General features: G+C 33.0%; 1 pseudogene; it reads right to left on the reverse strand.

Annotated features, from left to right (window-relative positions):
• Positions 1–5,760: 5,760 nt before the first annotated feature.
• Positions 5,761–16,348, reverse strand: LOC133176243 (uncharacterized; annotated as a pseudogene).
• Between the last annotated feature and the right edge of the window lie 579 nt (positions 16,349–16,927).

The raw sequence follows: 16,927 nt of genomic DNA on the forward strand, positions 1-16,927 counted from the left end.
CTGAGCCAGAAAAGCTGAAACTTATATGGAAGCATCCTGGGGTAGTGTAGATTCTAAATTGTTCAAATCATGACCCCCGGGGGTAGGGCGGGGCCACAATAGGGAATCCAAGTTTTACAATGAAATATGTAGTAAAAATCTTTTAAAATCTTCTTCCCAAGAACCACTGGGCCAGAAAAGCTGAAACTTATGTGGAAGCATCCTGAGATAGTGTAAATTCTAAATTGTTCAAATCATGACCCCCGGGGGTAGGGTGGGGCAACACTAGGGAATCCAAGTTTTATATTGAAATATGTAGAAAATATCTTTAAAAATCTTCTTCTCAAGAACCACTGGGCCAGAAAAGCTGAAACTTATATGGAAGCATCCTGAGGTAGTGTAGATTCTAAATTGTTCAAATCATGACCCCCGAGGGTAGGGCGGGGCCACAATAGGGAATCCAAGTTTTACATTGAAATATGCAGAAAATATCTTTAAAAATCTTCTTGTCAAGAACCACTGGGCCAGAAAAGCTGAAACTTATGTGGAATTAACCTGGAATAGTGTAGATTCTAAATTGTTCAAATCATGACCCCCGAGGGTAGGGCGGGGCCACAATAGAGAATCCAAGTTTTACATTGAAATATGTAGAAAATATTTTTAAAAATCTTCTTCTCAAGAACCACTGGGCCAGAATATCTGAATCTTATGTGGAAGCATCCTTGGATAGTGTAGATTCTAAATTGTTCAAATCATGACCCCCGGGGGTAGGGCGGGGCCACAATAGGGAATCCAAGTTTTACATTGAAATATGTAGTAAAAGACTTTAAAATCTTCTCCTCAAGAACCACTGAGCCGGAAAAGCTGAAATTTATGTGGAAGCATCCTTGGGAAGTGTAGATTCTAAATTGATCAAATCGTGACCCCCAGGGGTAGGGTGGGGCCACAATAGAGAATCCAAGTTTTACATTAATATATATAGATATGTAGGAAAAATCTTCTTCTCAAGAACCACTGGGTCAGAATAGCTGAAACTTATGTGGAAGCATCCTTGGGAAGTGTAGATTCTAAATTGATCAAATCGTGACCCCCAGGGGTAGGGTGGGGCCACAATAGAGAATCCAAGTTTTACATTAATATATATAGATATGTAGGAAAAATCTTCTTCTCAAGAACCACTGGGTCAGAATAGCTGAAACTTATGTGGAAGCATCCTGGGGTAGTGTAGATTCTAAAGTGATCAAATCGTGACCCCCGGGGGTAGGGCGGGGCCACAATAGGGAATCCAAGTTTTACATTGATATATATAGGAAAAATCTTCTTCTCAAGAACCACTGGGCCAGAATATCTGAAACTTATGTGGAAGCATCCTGGGGTAGTGTAGATTCTAAATTGATCAAATCGTGACCCCCTGGGAGTAGGGCGTGGCCACAATAGGGAATCCAAGCTTTACATTGAAATATGAAGGCAAAATCTTCTTCTCAAGAACCACTGGGCCAGAAAAGCTGAAACTTACATGGAAGCATCCTGGGGTAGTGTAGATTCTAAATTGTTCATATCATGACCCCGGGGGTAGGGCGGGGCCACAATAGGTATTACAAGGTAGGAAATTAGGTGAAGAACAGCAGGGCCAAAGTTACTCAGGTGAGCGATGTGGCCCATGGGCCTCTTGTTTTAATATATTACATTAAAATTCCTAATTCATGCAATTATTTTGATTTTTTTCCCTATTATCAAGTTATCCACAGTCAGCAGAAGAACCTACAGATTCTCTATCCCAGGAACCATTCATTGAACACTCATCATCTGCATCCTCTAATGAACCATCTACCTCCTCTACTAGGCCATCATCATTGGAACCATTGCCTACATCATCATGTATGCATATATATCTGATTGGTAGTGATATAAAGCTTTCATTATAATGTATTTTCCTTGCTCACAGATTTTTTTTTATTTAATCATTAAACTGATACAAAATCTAGATTAGTAGTTTACTACATGTACTGTAAATGTTACAGAAAAAAATGTGACCAGTTACATCAATGTCTGTTAAGCAGCTTGAGCTACGTACTAGAAAAGAATGTTGATAACGTGTAAACTCAAGCTGCCTAGAAGAAATAACCCTGTTTACTTTACAATATTTCTAAAAATCATTTTCAGTAGGATTTTTTCTTAAATTTTGATTTTCAGAAATGATTAATTGTGAGGCAATGCTTAAGGAAGACAGTTGCCACAAAACGTACAGTACATATTTTGATCAGGACACATCTTATTACTAATATTTTATGAGGAAATAAAAATAAGTTCTTAGTAGGTAACAAAGGTTTTACAGGTAGAGCATATTCATCAGGAAAGAAAACAGAATAAAGAAGATTTTTTTAATAAAGAGTACAATCTAGAAATGCTTTGGAGGGATTCTGAATGCATATACAATGTCAATCACTTTCCTAGTGGAAATAAGTGTTCACTTCAATCCATTGTTTTATTTACACACTAATGTAGGTTAGATAACAGTACATGTTTTTCTGAGAAATATTCCCTTGTCAGTCTGAACAAATGTGTTGAAATTACAGTTTAACTTGCCTGAACTTAGATTTACTAGCCTGTTTATGTTGTGATGTAGAAATGTATGATTTTGTCTTCATCGTTTGCTGCATAGCAATCAAGGTGGTGCAAAATTGTTTCATATTCTATATGCCACAGTGACAACATATAAAAAATCCTGATTAACAAACGCAAGGGTTTATATACCACAATGTTGATAGATAGGTGATAAGAAAATAAATATGGTGTTTGCCTATTTATGAGTTGTGTTCAACTTTAATTTGCATTTTTTAAAAAAAAAATACCGGATATTATTGTTTGTGCAGCATCTGCTTCAACAACCAGTTTGATAGGTAAATTACTTAAAATGATTTATTTGTTGAACCATTGTAGGGTGGTTTGTCCATGGTGACTGTCATGTGAAACTAATATTACTCAATAAGGTACATGTGAATTAATATCTGAAAAAATGTTTTCAGCACAGCATGCCACTACAGAGATGGAGGATGTGGGAAATGACCTTATTGGCATACTTGGAGTGACATCAGAACTAGGTATTCTGCAACTTGTAATTGTTTAATTTGTAATTTTAAGCACTTCAATTGCGGAAATTGAAATTTTTATGGTCACCTCAGGTGACTTACTGTTACTGTTTTTGTTTGTCATCCTTTTTTAATCTATCATCAGTCGTCAGTCCACCATTAACTTTGGAACATTTTCAGATTTATCCCTGGAACCGCAGAACCAATTTCAACCACCTTTTACATTAAGCATCTTTGAGTAAAGGGAAACAAATTTTTTTGATTTTCGTTGTGCCTGTCCCACTGGGATCTGAGGGGTGGCACTAAAACCATAAAATCTTTAATCTTTAAAAAAATCTTCCTTGCTCCCAGGCATTGAGCAGTTAAACTGTTACCATGATTGTAATGCACATTGTTTCCTCTTTCGATTTTGTGAAATTCATGGCCCCAAGGTCAGGGTTCTAGAGAAAGAGTTGAGCTGTAACCTTATTGTGAAAATTAATGCATATATTTTTTTTCTTATCATCTTATATTTAGCAGATAAACTTGGTGCATAGTTATGAAGATCAAGCAATTACTCTACCTTTACCAAAATTGTGACAGTTATGGCCCCATTCATCATGGTGTTCTTATGTACATGCTACAAAATTAAATAAATTATTTTATTTGGCTTACACATGTACATGTAGCTTAAAACAGACTATAGTCTACCTGTAAGAACTATATGCGGTATATGCATATTTTTGCCCCCACAAAAGTCATTTTTTGATAATATCTTGAAATGTGCTGAATTGTATATATTGTATGAGAATTCTAAATTAGCAAAAAATGTTATAGTTTCAAAGTAGGTTATTAGCAATTTTTTCTTCTATGACATCACAAACTATTAGGATTTTGTGTTCTTTTTCAGGAACAGGAAAAAATGGACAAAATTTGTTCAATTTTTACTATAAAATTATACAGCACAGGCCTGCTCCAGAACAATATTTACATATTTCATTGATATCATCATTCTACACATTATATTAAAATATTGAGTTGGAGCAGATTTGCGCTCGGTGACTTTTACTCAAAATATTGACATAATATACACCTTTGTCTGTATAAATCATGGAAATTTTGAATTTACATCATTTTTCTGACGTCATATCTAACATTTGGCATCATGGATTATGAAAATATTCATTGCTTTGAAGTCTGCAGATATCCCCCTGTTTTAGAACATAATTATATATTTCTCCATCAAAGTTTGATTTTGGGGGCAAATATTGGTCATTACCGAATATAGTCCTTTATTTCTTTTGTTCTCAATTTGCACCCCATTCCCACTTAGCCAACACACTTTTACCTGTGTTTTACCTGTATTTTTTCAAAATGTTGACTAAGTGGGAAGACGCCGTGAAAATGCACAATTTCTCTGACAATCCTTTTTTCTGTTTTGGTATAAGAAAACTAAATGTATAGTAATGAAAAGCACAGTGTCTCTTCTAAAATAGAGATTTTTCAGGACCCTAGGGCAGGAGTTCAAGCACCTGCTCGACTTCGACCGAAACAAACTTGCGTGCCTTGCTGGATGCCTATGTATTTTTTGGTACTAAAATCTTTATAAAGAATTGTTTTACAAGATCTGAAAAGGAAACTTCTCAAAAGTTTGTTTTCAATTAATACCACCTACTCAAATTTGCGCATTTTTGGTAAGAATATATAGCAAAATTTAATACTGTTGTGCAACCGTGTTCCTTTACTAGTCACTTTTGTTAAAATTCAGATCCTTTTCAAAAAGTATATATAGCTATGTTAAAAAAAAATGCAAAATTAAGCTTTAAAAGGGGTTATAAACGTCTTTTCTCAAACTTTACTAGTTAAACCTTGTTATCTCAACTTGCCATGATTCCGATCAAACTTTAAAATGTATTCCAAGAATTAGACAAAATGAAGTTAAAACATCAAGAAAAAGTGATTGAACTTGAGACTGCCATTTCTCTGAAAATGATAATGTTTCTTTGATAACATGAAACTAAACCATAAAACTATTCAAATGGCCATGGACAGCAATTAAGTTATAAATTAAAATTACATTTTACTTAATTTTGAGAACAAGGGCACTGCAAAGCATAGCATCCCCTTGCAAGGAGCATTTCTATAAATTAAGGCAGCACTAAACATCAATCCAAATGCAAATTATGTCACTTCCATTTCCCACAAAGGATAAACTAACCCACATACATGCGTTACTACATTCCCTTCCAACTCCGTTGTAAGAGGCTAATAAGAGCACTGATTCCTTATATGTACAGTGCAATAATACAAATAGCATTGATCCTCATATAAATAATTAGTTTTATGACATGTAAGCTCATAGGTCCACTCAATAGAGTGTTGATAAGGTGAATTTAACAATTAATAAATATGAAAAATCTAACAGTAAAGAGGTTTTTTGTAACCATATGCAAGGGACATGGAGCAATTCTATGTAGTTTAATAAAGCTACTGCAAAACTATTGTTAATTTCCCCAATGCATACCAGAATAACCACTTTGTAGTAAACCAGCTGAAGAAAAAATCTTTTTAATTATATCAGCTAGAATTTAGGATTTCTATTAGGAGAAACATTTTCAATGAGTAACTGAATGAAAAAAGGTAGATGATCAGTATCCAAAAGACAGTCCAGTACTCAGTTACTTGTGGATATCACTAATACTTACACACAAACTTACTTTTGAATATGGCCTTTCAATAGTATTTTTTCATCCTCATCAAGGGAATCAGCCAACATTGTCCTGCAAATAGTATAAATATCAAAATGTTTCATATCAAAATATATCTGAAATGAATACATGCAGATGCAAAGAAAAATATATTTTATTAAACTCAAATACATTCGAACCTTGTTATAATATTATGAGAGATATCAAAGATTCATGATATCAGGGTTAAAATACTTAAAGAATAATTGGTAAGGATTTCCAAATCACCTCCACATATCCAAGGTATTTAAGATATCAGTGTTTGAGATACCAAAGTATAACTGTATATCTATAGCTTGTAAATAATTTCAATCCATTAATAACATTTAGTTCCCAATTAATCTTATACAATTTGTTAAAGATTATTCAACTTTAAAAAGTCTAAATAAATTCTTTAAACTACTAGCTACCACAAAACAATTATACTTTCCATTTGATTAACCAAAAAAAAAAAAAAAAAATTATTATTTCTAGAAATAACCATTTGAAGTCTTTGAAGTAATTCTACTTACCTCTGTGTAACAATCTGATTGGAAAGCCAACAGTACCTCTCATCTGGTGTTAAGGTGACTGTAAGAAATTGACAATGAATATAGCATTAACTGGTTATACGAGTACATATGCAAAGTGTAAAAATACATGCATGCATGGTTCTAATGAGTCATGAAAAGACAAAAAAAAAAAAAAAAAAAAAAAAAGGATTTCATGATAATCAGGAAAATTCTGTTTCAAAGAAATAAATATGTTACATCTGTAAATAGCAATATACAATTTTACTCGATATAAAGAAAAAAACAACTCTAAGCTCATTACTCAGTAGCATTCAATCTTACCGGAAACCTGTCTTCCACTTCTCGATAACTCTTTCCAGAGTAAAAACCATTCTGAGGAACTACCTTCAAAAGATAAACATTTTTGATTTAGTGAAGTAAATTCATTGATAGCCTTTCCATGCTTCATCCTAATTATTTTTTTTACCTTATCAAATTTCATAAATTTATAGCATACCATCATGTTTGGCTTCAACAGCAGTGTACACATCTCTGGTTTCTTGTTGTATTTTTTTGGCTTTCTCCAGCATGGCCTTTAATCGTTCGCCTTAAAGTTATTTCAAAATTCAAATTATAAAACAACAAACATCAGTGTATCAAATAATAAAAATATGTTTACTAATAAATAAATCATACAGGAATTCTATAAATCTAATAATCTACCTCCAAAAATGGATAAGTTAAAGATATTGTCATGTAAAAAGAAATGTACCCAATTTTTCTTTTACAGTATTCTATTAGAATAATGTTCAAGTGCATCCACAATCAAATGTTGTCTATTTGAAACAGTCATTTCTTTTGTGATGGAACTGAATTTTCTGAGGTAGGACCACAATCTCTCTACACCTTCTCCATCATTTAGTCCAGTTCCTTCAACAAACCTCTGCCCATATTCAAGCTGAAAAAAGTTTTGGATCAATGTATTACATTTTATTTGGCAAAATTTACTTTTTGGCTTTCAAAAGAAAGACAAGTCTGGATATGAACATATTTAAATTAAATTGGGGATGATTCTAACTAGAAATTGTTATGCTGTTATCAATAGGGTCTGAATTTAAAGACAAAAAACTTAAAGAATTTAACATATTATCAACATATTTTGGAAATTGATATGCCAGTTAATTCACTTTGTTGACTGGTTTCCACTGTAGGGCATTCATCATCAAAACAATTAAGAAATTTAAGAATGAAAAAATTGCAGCTGACATTCTCACAAAGAAGTTAAAAATAGGGTAGATTTTTACACTTGCAGATTTCATTTAAATCACATCAATAAATCTGTTTCACAATTTCAACTATTTCATTCACTCCAGTAATCACCTATGCCCCCTTAAACTTGCTATTTCCAATTTAAAAAAAATAATGCCAATTCTCCCAAACACTTAATTCAAAAAATATTCTTTTACAATAAGATATTACACAATAATTGAGAACTAGATGTGTCGTAACACCATCAATGCCCCCGCAGGTAGCCAAAATTTCAAATGCCGTACTGATTAGAAATTGTGAATTTTTAAAGAAATATAAATCTTTTCTAAGTACAATGGGGATAACTGTCAAAAATCACCAGACCAGGACCAAATTCGAACTTGACCTGTATTTTCTGGTAAAATATCTTCACATCTAGGCAATTTCTACCTTATACATACATCCTTCCAAAAGTTAGTGAGGGGAAAGTGAGAATTTCCTATGTTTGTCTAAGTTCAAGAGGGATAACTCCGTCAAAAATCATCAGACGACGACCAAATTCAAACTTGACGCATTTCTATGATGTATCCATATGTCAAATTTGAATTGAATGTGTGCAACTGTTGCCAAGATAATGAACAGAAAGTCAATGATGACGGAATGACAGAACAGGTTAACACTATATGTTCCAGACCATTTTATGGGGGATGCATTAAAACTAAATGCCGAAGAATTCCAATGCCTTCACAGTGTGCTAAACGATTAAATTTAGGCAGCTGCATTTGAAAACAATCAGCATACTTTTATATTATAAATTTTAATAGAGCATACCTGGCATGCCATATTATGTGCATAACTGTGAAAAACTGGCACAACAAACTTGAAATATGCCTGTAGGTCTTTGTTTTCTTTCTGTTTGACAAAAAAATGAAGTAACAATAAATAAAAACAGAGTTTTTAATGAGACAGTTAGGTCAAAAATATTTCTAAATCTATATACTGATTTTTATTATTTATACCTGCAAGTGTCTCTTTAGGCTACATGCTATGTCATACATAATAGTTCCTGGTCTTTCATCCTGCTCAGAATTGTCAACCAAGTGTTGTAGGAGGTGCACTGAATATGCCAATCTAAATAAATTCAGTAGAATCTAATCATACTGTAACTTGTAGTACATTATTCAAATGAAATTTCATGACTTGTCAACAACTATTTACATATGTACACATTTAGTATTTTAAAGAACTGACAAATTTAAAAAAAAAAAGAAAGAAAAAAAAGGAACTAGTCTTTTTTCAATCACTGAACAAAGAACATTATGTACTACCTCTATATATAACCATACTTTTCCTATTTCCATTAATTGTTGCAGACTATAAAGTATATGATCTCATATCAATACACTCAAATATATGAAGTCCGTTTTTTTTTTTTAAATTAATTACCTTTCACCATGTTTCAGATTTAAAAAAATCTGTGGGATATCATGTTGGCACACAGAACCAAATAAACCAGTGATATCTAATTTATCAGTCTTCTTTTTAGAACGGATGATATTTCCTGCTTGAAAATCTGAGCAATTCTGAAACATAACAAGAACACATTAAAAAAAGTTGCTGCATTTTCATTCTAACTGCATACCTGAAACACTCTTTATGTCTAACAATGACGCAAGCTGTGTATATGATGTAAGATTGGAAATCACTTGACAAAAACAATCCAGACTTTTGATAGCAACATAGCTAGCCAAGGGTTTGTGAGCAAAGTAGCAGATTAGAAACCCTTGGCTAATAAAGATGTTGCAATGCATTATATGCATGATATTTCCTGCATACAATAGCCAGCAAGTTACATGTATTCATACTATGAAATTGAATCAAACTGACAATTACGATTTTATATGCATCACTATGAATTTGGTAATACTGATTCAAGAACAATAAAGATTGATATCACTAATACTAAATCACAGTTTTCTATAAATATGTATGTCATATTTTTTGGGACAGATATGCCATTTCAGAAACCCAAAATATAAACATTTATCTTAATATAACAATCAAATCAACAACATTCCTCTATAAACTCATTTACTTTTTTTGCCTTTTCTAATTATGCTAATTAATTGATACAGCCTTATGTGAACCTTCTTCAATAAAATAAAACACTTACAATACTTTGCTTTTTGGTATCTAGACCATAAGTTGACACAAATGCGTCAACTTTGTCTTGGTCCATGAAAAATCTTTCTTTTCTTCTGGGTATGCCACTTCCCTCTCCTGATGATTTCTTATGTACAAGACCAAAGTTACCATCCAAGGAAAGTAATTTAGTTACTTCACTCTGAAAATTTATATTGTTAATATAAATACACCTTTTCATTATACTTACATTTTTTCCCCAAAGATCTGTTTAGATATATTTACATTTCCAAATATTTATCCTTAAGTTTCTTTGCAAATTAGAAGATTGTTTATTTTCCCATGAACTACTGTGGATGAGCATGAATATCTCCAATGTTACATCATAATACCACACTTGATGTCAAAACTATAGTGCAAACTGTTTGGCTTTAAAAATGACAGTTGAATGGCATAATTTGTGGCAACTCATCAGAAAAATAATGTAAATATAAGAAATGAATTTGATTTTTGAAAATTCATGAGGTACATGAACTACAACACTTTACGCCAGCATATTTATCACGAAGCGCTAATGCGCTTTATGAACTATGCCAGCATAAAGTGTTGGCGTCATAATTCATGTCCTCATAAATCTTTAAAAATTAAATTCATTTCTTAAATAAAGACAATTTATGATACTCTTAAACCTAGATATCTCATCATAAAAAATGATTGCATTACAACATGTAAAATTTTAATTTGTATAGTAAAACTTACATTATCAAAACTGACAAGTGCCAGACTGATTGAAACAGATGGATTAGAGGGTCCAGTGGCTGATTTACTGAGAATTTAGTGTTTAGTGATTTATCATTAGAGATGCCCGATATTGAAATTTGCAGACTGGAAGTATACCATACTTCAGCATAAATTTTATGTAAAATTTTAGCCAATGTTAAATACATAATGCACACAAAAATCTTCATATCAAAACAGTGTTTCACACCTCTAACATGTGGACAATTAATTCACTCCTCTGTCCACTGACAGTTATACAGTGAACGCTGCATTTCATTTCCGGAATTTTGCATAGCATTGCTGACATTTATTTTTTTCATTTCTGGGATTTTTGCAGGGTTTGCGAAAGTTCACAACACTTACATGTGCCTCAGGAAAAAAAATCTTATTTTCCCTTTATTACAAAACTCATTATTTAGATTTTAATGATTTATTCATCATCTATTCTTAAATATTTTTTTATAAGTAAAATCTTCAATCCTGCTTTCATTTCTGAAAAGTACTACATGAAAAATGTTGGAGATGAAAACTTTAAAATGTCGGAAATGAAAAGTTGAAAATTTTAAAAAAAAATCCAGAAATGAAATGCAGCCACAGTGAAACTTGTAAAACCTGGATGCTGTATACTCTGAAATCTTGCAAATACAGAAATGTGAATACATTCACATTTTTCTTCTAATAATCTTTGTTAAAATAAGCAATGAGTAAATTTCACTTTTCAAGTGTAGATCTTATGCAAATATCTTACATGATCGAAGAAAAACTTGTTTACCCATACTAAAAAAGTCAAGATACTATATTTCAAACAATTTTCATCAATATACATGAAATATATACCCATATCTCCCATTGAAGTTACTGGTAGATATTTCAGTTTACTTAAACAAGAGGCCCAAGGGCCTTAACGGTCACCTGAGTATAATACAACAATTTAGAGGATCCATAGAGTATAAAATGAACTGAAAGGTGAAGCTTTGTTGCCCAAAAGCAAGAAAAATACTAGGGTGATCAGGATCAACAAAATAATTAATCTAGTATTCATTGATAGTTTATGAATTAGGTTCTAATCTGTTCTCCATTTATCACTATCACTATACAGTGTATTAAAATCTATCAGTGCTTCTGTACTATTTTAATTTCTTGTTGAAATCTCTTACATTGGCCTCTCTTGGTCTTTGATGAACATTTAATAAGACAAGTTATTTTTGTTCCATTTTTATTTATTTATTACTTATAAGTCTCTCTGATCATTAAAAGTATGAAAATACTTTTTGTATTATACAATAAAAATTCTTGCTTAATTCTCTTATTCTATTAACCTTTCAAGTACATTGTTTACAGTGATTAATTATCAAAAGTAAATGGCAAAGGGGAATAACTCCTCTCAGTAGAATACAAATTAATAGAGCTCTGGCCAGGACCAGAACACTTGAACAAATGGTCCAGATGTTCAAAAATCTGGTAAAAATACCCTTCCTTATTAAAACTTTTAATCTTTTTGCCTCTGATATGCCCAAGCGCAGAGAAAATTTTTAAAGAAATAATGCATTTTTACTTCAGATTCACTATATTATCAATAGAGCCCCCCCCCCCCCCTCTCCACCAAGAAACACTACAGTCTCTCACCCTGTGACCAGAAGTTTGCTCATCATAAGTAATCACTTTGTTTATCTGCTTAACACTAAGGAGCAGACAGGATTATTTAATAGAATTAATGCATTTTCACTATATTATCAAGAGCCCCACCCTTACACCAGCACATCTGACCCGGGTCATGCAATTCACTACTCTGGAAGAAGCACTCTTGCTCATCATAACTATATACTTAGCTTCTTTGCTTTTTAACCAGAAGCAGAAAAGAATATTTTCAAAGAAATTTTGCTTTTTCACTATATAATCAATAGAGCCCCCCCCCCCAAAACCTTTTCACTAGAACCCTTGACCCTGGGGCCATGAACTTCACAATTTTGGAAGAGGCATCCTTGTGTATCATAACAATGTATTTAGTTTGTTTAAATAGTACCCAGGGGCAGAGAAGAAGATTTTCAAAGAAAAAATTCACCTTCACTATAGGATCTATAATAGCCCCACCCTAGAACCAGAACCCCTGTCCCTGGGGCCATGAATTTCACAATTTTGGAAGAGGCATCATTGCTTATCATAACAATGTACTTAGTTTGTTTCAAAAATACCCAGGAGCAGAGAAGAAGATTTTTAAAGCATTAATGCATTTTCACTATATAATAAATAGAGCCCGGGCCCTAACATCAGAACCCCTGATCCAAGGGTCATGAAAATCACTATTTTGGAAGATTCACCCTTCCTAATAACATAACTATGTATTTAATTAGTTTCAATTATACCCAGGAGAAGAGAAGAAGATTTTCAAAGAAATAATGCACTTTCAGTATATGATCTATATAGCCCCACCCTAGCACCAGAACCCCTGACCCTGGGGCCATGAATTTGACAATTTTGGTAGAGTCACCCTTGCTTATCATAACTATGTATTCAATTTGATTCAATAATACCCAGGAGTAGAGAAGAAGATTTTCAAAGAAATAATGCACTTTCACTATATGATCTATATAGCCCCCCCCCCCCCCCCCCCCAGCACCAGAAACCCTTACCCTGGGGCCATGAATTTCACAATTTCGGTAGAGTCACTCTTGCTTAACATAATTATGTATTTAATTTGTTTAAATAATACCAAGGAGTAGAGAAGAAGATTTTCAAAGAAATAATGCACTTTCACTATATGATCTATATAGCACCCCCCCCCCTCCCCACCTAGCAACAGAACCCCTGACCCTGGGGCTATGAATTTCACAATTTTGGTAGAGTAGCTCTTGCTTAACATAACTATGTATTTAATTTGTTTCAATAATACCCAGGAGTAGAGAAGAAGATTTTCAAAGAAATAATGCACGTTCACTATATGATCTATATAACCCCACCCTAGCACCAGAACCCCTGACCCTGGGGCCATGAATTTCACAATTTTGGTAGAGTCACCCTTGCTTATCATAACTATGTATTCAATTTGATTCAATAATACCCAGGAGTAGAGAAGAAGATTTTCAAAGAAATAATGCACTTTCACTATATGATCTATATAGCCCCCCCCCCCCCCCCCAGCACCAGAAACCCTTACCCTGGGGCCATGAATTTCACAATTTCGGTAGAGTCACTCTTGCTTAACATAATTATGTATTTAATTTGTTTAAATAATACCAAGGAGTAGAGAAGAAGATTTTCAAAGAAATAATGCACTTTCACTATATGATCTATATAGCACCCCCCCCCTCCCCACCTAGCAACAGAACCCCTGACCCTGGGGCTATGAATTTCACAATTTTGGTAGAGTAGCTCTTGCTTAACATAACTATGTATTTAATTTGTTTCAATAATACCCAGGAGTAGAGAAGAAGATTTTCAAAGAAATAATGCACGTTCACTATATGATCTATATAACCCCACCCTAGCACCAGAACCCCTGACCCTGGGGCCATGAATTTCACAATTTTGGTAGAGTCACCCTTGCTTATCATAACTATGTATTCAATTTGTTCCAATAATACCAAGGAGTAAAGAAGAAGATTTTCAAAGAAATAATGCACTTTCACTATATGATCTATATAGCTCCCCCCCCCCCTCCCCCTAGCACCAGAACCCCTGACCCTGGGGCTATGAATTTCACAATTTTGGTAGAGTCACTCTTGCTTAACATAATTATGTATTTAATTTGTTTCAATAATACCCAGGAGTAGAGAAGAAGATTTTCAAAGAAATAATGCACTTTCACTATATGATCTATACAGTCCCTCCCTAGCACCAGAACCCCTGACCCTGGGGCCATGAATTTCACAATTTTGGTAGAGGGCTCAATGCTTATTACAATCATGCAAACAGTTTGACTGCTTGATGTCCAGGAGTAAAGAAGAAGATTTTTAAAGATTGCATTAATTTTGGTGGTTTTAGACCCACCCCTCAGGCCCCAGGGGGGCAGGGACCATGATATTCACAAATTTTGTTCCCCTTCACACATAGATGCCATATGCTAAAATTGGTTGAAATTGGTTCAGAGGTTTCAGAGAAGAAGCTGAAAATGTTCAAATGTTAACACACGACGCACGACGGACGACGGACGAAAACAGATAGCAATAGGTCACCTGAGTGACTCAGGTGACCTAAAAAAAAAAAAAGGCTCAATCTGATATTGGAAAAGAAGTAACAGGTATCAAGATTCACTTTTATCATTTTTACACACATACCTCACTACAGATAGGGCATTCATTGGTACTTTCAATATGGTTCTCTTCATACATCTCTCTATTGTTAAACTGAGATCTATGGAAACGATATTCATTGAAAGAATCCCCAACAAGACTTCTGTATATATCTTTCACCTGTAGGTACAGAAACAAAATATTTAAGCTTTTTGCAATAAAAATATACATTTCAAAAGATAACTGGTTTTATTGATGCTGAATTCAGAAAATACTGTTCTTCAATAAACTGCTGCTTGATAAACTACAGTAAAACACGCTTATAGTAAACACGCTTATAATGAATTGAAACTTATAGCAAAGTGATTTTCATTTCCCATCAGACTTTAAAATATATTGTAAACTTAACAGATAAAACGAATTAGGCTTATAGCGAAGCAAAATCACCTGTCCCTGGCACTTCGTTATAAGCATGTTTTACTGTACTACAAAGGCAAAGATATATAGCACATCCATATATAATGTAAAATTGATTAATTTCACAGGGATTTATTTATTATAGTTTTCATGACATGAAGAGACTCAGGAATTCATAAATGTACACCCCCCTCCCCCCAAAAAAATATTGAATTTCAATATTGCAGCATTAAAATAATGTTTCCTCTTTAATCACAAAATAAAATCTCTTTGAACAAGTAATGACCTAACCATAAAATTTTATCCCATGAAAATTAGTGATTTAACAGTATACAATTTAATTGTATTCCAATTATATTTTGTTGTATTTAAATGTCAATTTACTCAGATGTCATTCAGTTTCTCTATCTTGATATAAATATTATTTCAGATTTTAATCATCATGCTAAAATAAAATTTATATGAATTGAACGATTCCCTTCAGGTCAAGTTTCTTTGATTAAATACGACTCAAAAGTATATTCTTCAGTCTAATTTGAATTGCCTACTGTGACCTTTACCTTTAATGAAGATTTTAAACTCAACAAGGCAGTGCATGCATCTCATTGTGACATGTCCATTGAATAAGATAAAGATGTGAATTAAGATATAGATCCGATTGGTTGTCTGAAACTTTTACTCCTCTCAAAAACTTCCCTAAGCCCACACTGATGCTGGCATAAAAAGCTCTTTCAAGTGTTATACCAGTAATTATTTCTTTTCTTTTCTTTTTTTAAACAAATTCCACTTCCCTCTTTTATCAATATTGCAATAAATAATGATACAAAGAAGACAACTGAGCAACATAATCATTACTACAATGCATCTCCTATCAGTCCTCTCTCAAATAGGATCTTCTATAAAGCAGTTGAGGTAAAGTTAATATATATATATATATATATATGTATATATATATATATATATATATAGAGAGAGAGAGAGAGAGAGAGAGAGAGAGAGAGAGAGAGATATTTATATATAACAATAACAATTACCTCATCAGGTCGCACCATAACAGGAAATCCATTTTGAGATTGAATGATGGCATCACAGAAGGATTTTAAAGATAAATGCCCCTCAAGCTGAAGGACCACAGCCAATTCCATCAATTTAAAATCAAATGCAACACGGGGAGTTTCAGGAGAAGATGGCCAAAGTCTGCACCTGACTAAAGTGATAGACTCCTTCTCACACTTGCAAAATTGCATATTTATCTTATGCTGATGTCCTGAAATTCAATTAGAACCGATATAAATGTTATTTTCAGGGTTATTCTTTTTTTTTTAATAAATGCTTGAATAATTTCATATTGTTTACAAATTTGCCAAGGAAAACTGTTAATGAGAGTGAAATTCATTATAACAAATAAACTATATACATATGGAGGCTCAAAAACCTAAAATACTACCATTTGTGTCTGCATGTTTTTCAAATTTCTTAATCTTGATGACTTTTACTTTTAAAACATTGGTACATAATATGTTTCATATAAGATCTTTGATTTAAATTTTGAACCCTTCTTTTGTGGCCCTTTCCTAGCTCTGAGGGTCAAGACATATCAAATAAACTTTAATCTGCAGTAGATGGGGATGCTAACATACAATAACACTTATAAATTTCATTTGAGACAGAATACACTTAACTTGCTAAAAGATTTAAGCTTTATTTATATGCAAATATTTGTACAAACTATTCTATGCCTGTCCTATCCCAAAGAGTCATGACTTGATCAAAATTTAATTTTTTGTTAGGGTCTGGAACTAACCATCATTCACTGTAATGAACTA

The sequence above is a fragment of the Saccostrea echinata genome, unplaced genomic scaffold, assembly GCF_033153115.1.
Source record: "Saccostrea echinata isolate AGI-Se365-2 ecotype Australia unplaced genomic scaffold, CSIRO_AGI_Sech_v1 ptg000072l, whole genome shotgun sequence".
NCBI lineage: Eukaryota > Metazoa > Mollusca > Bivalvia > Ostreida > Ostreidae > Saccostrea > Saccostrea echinata.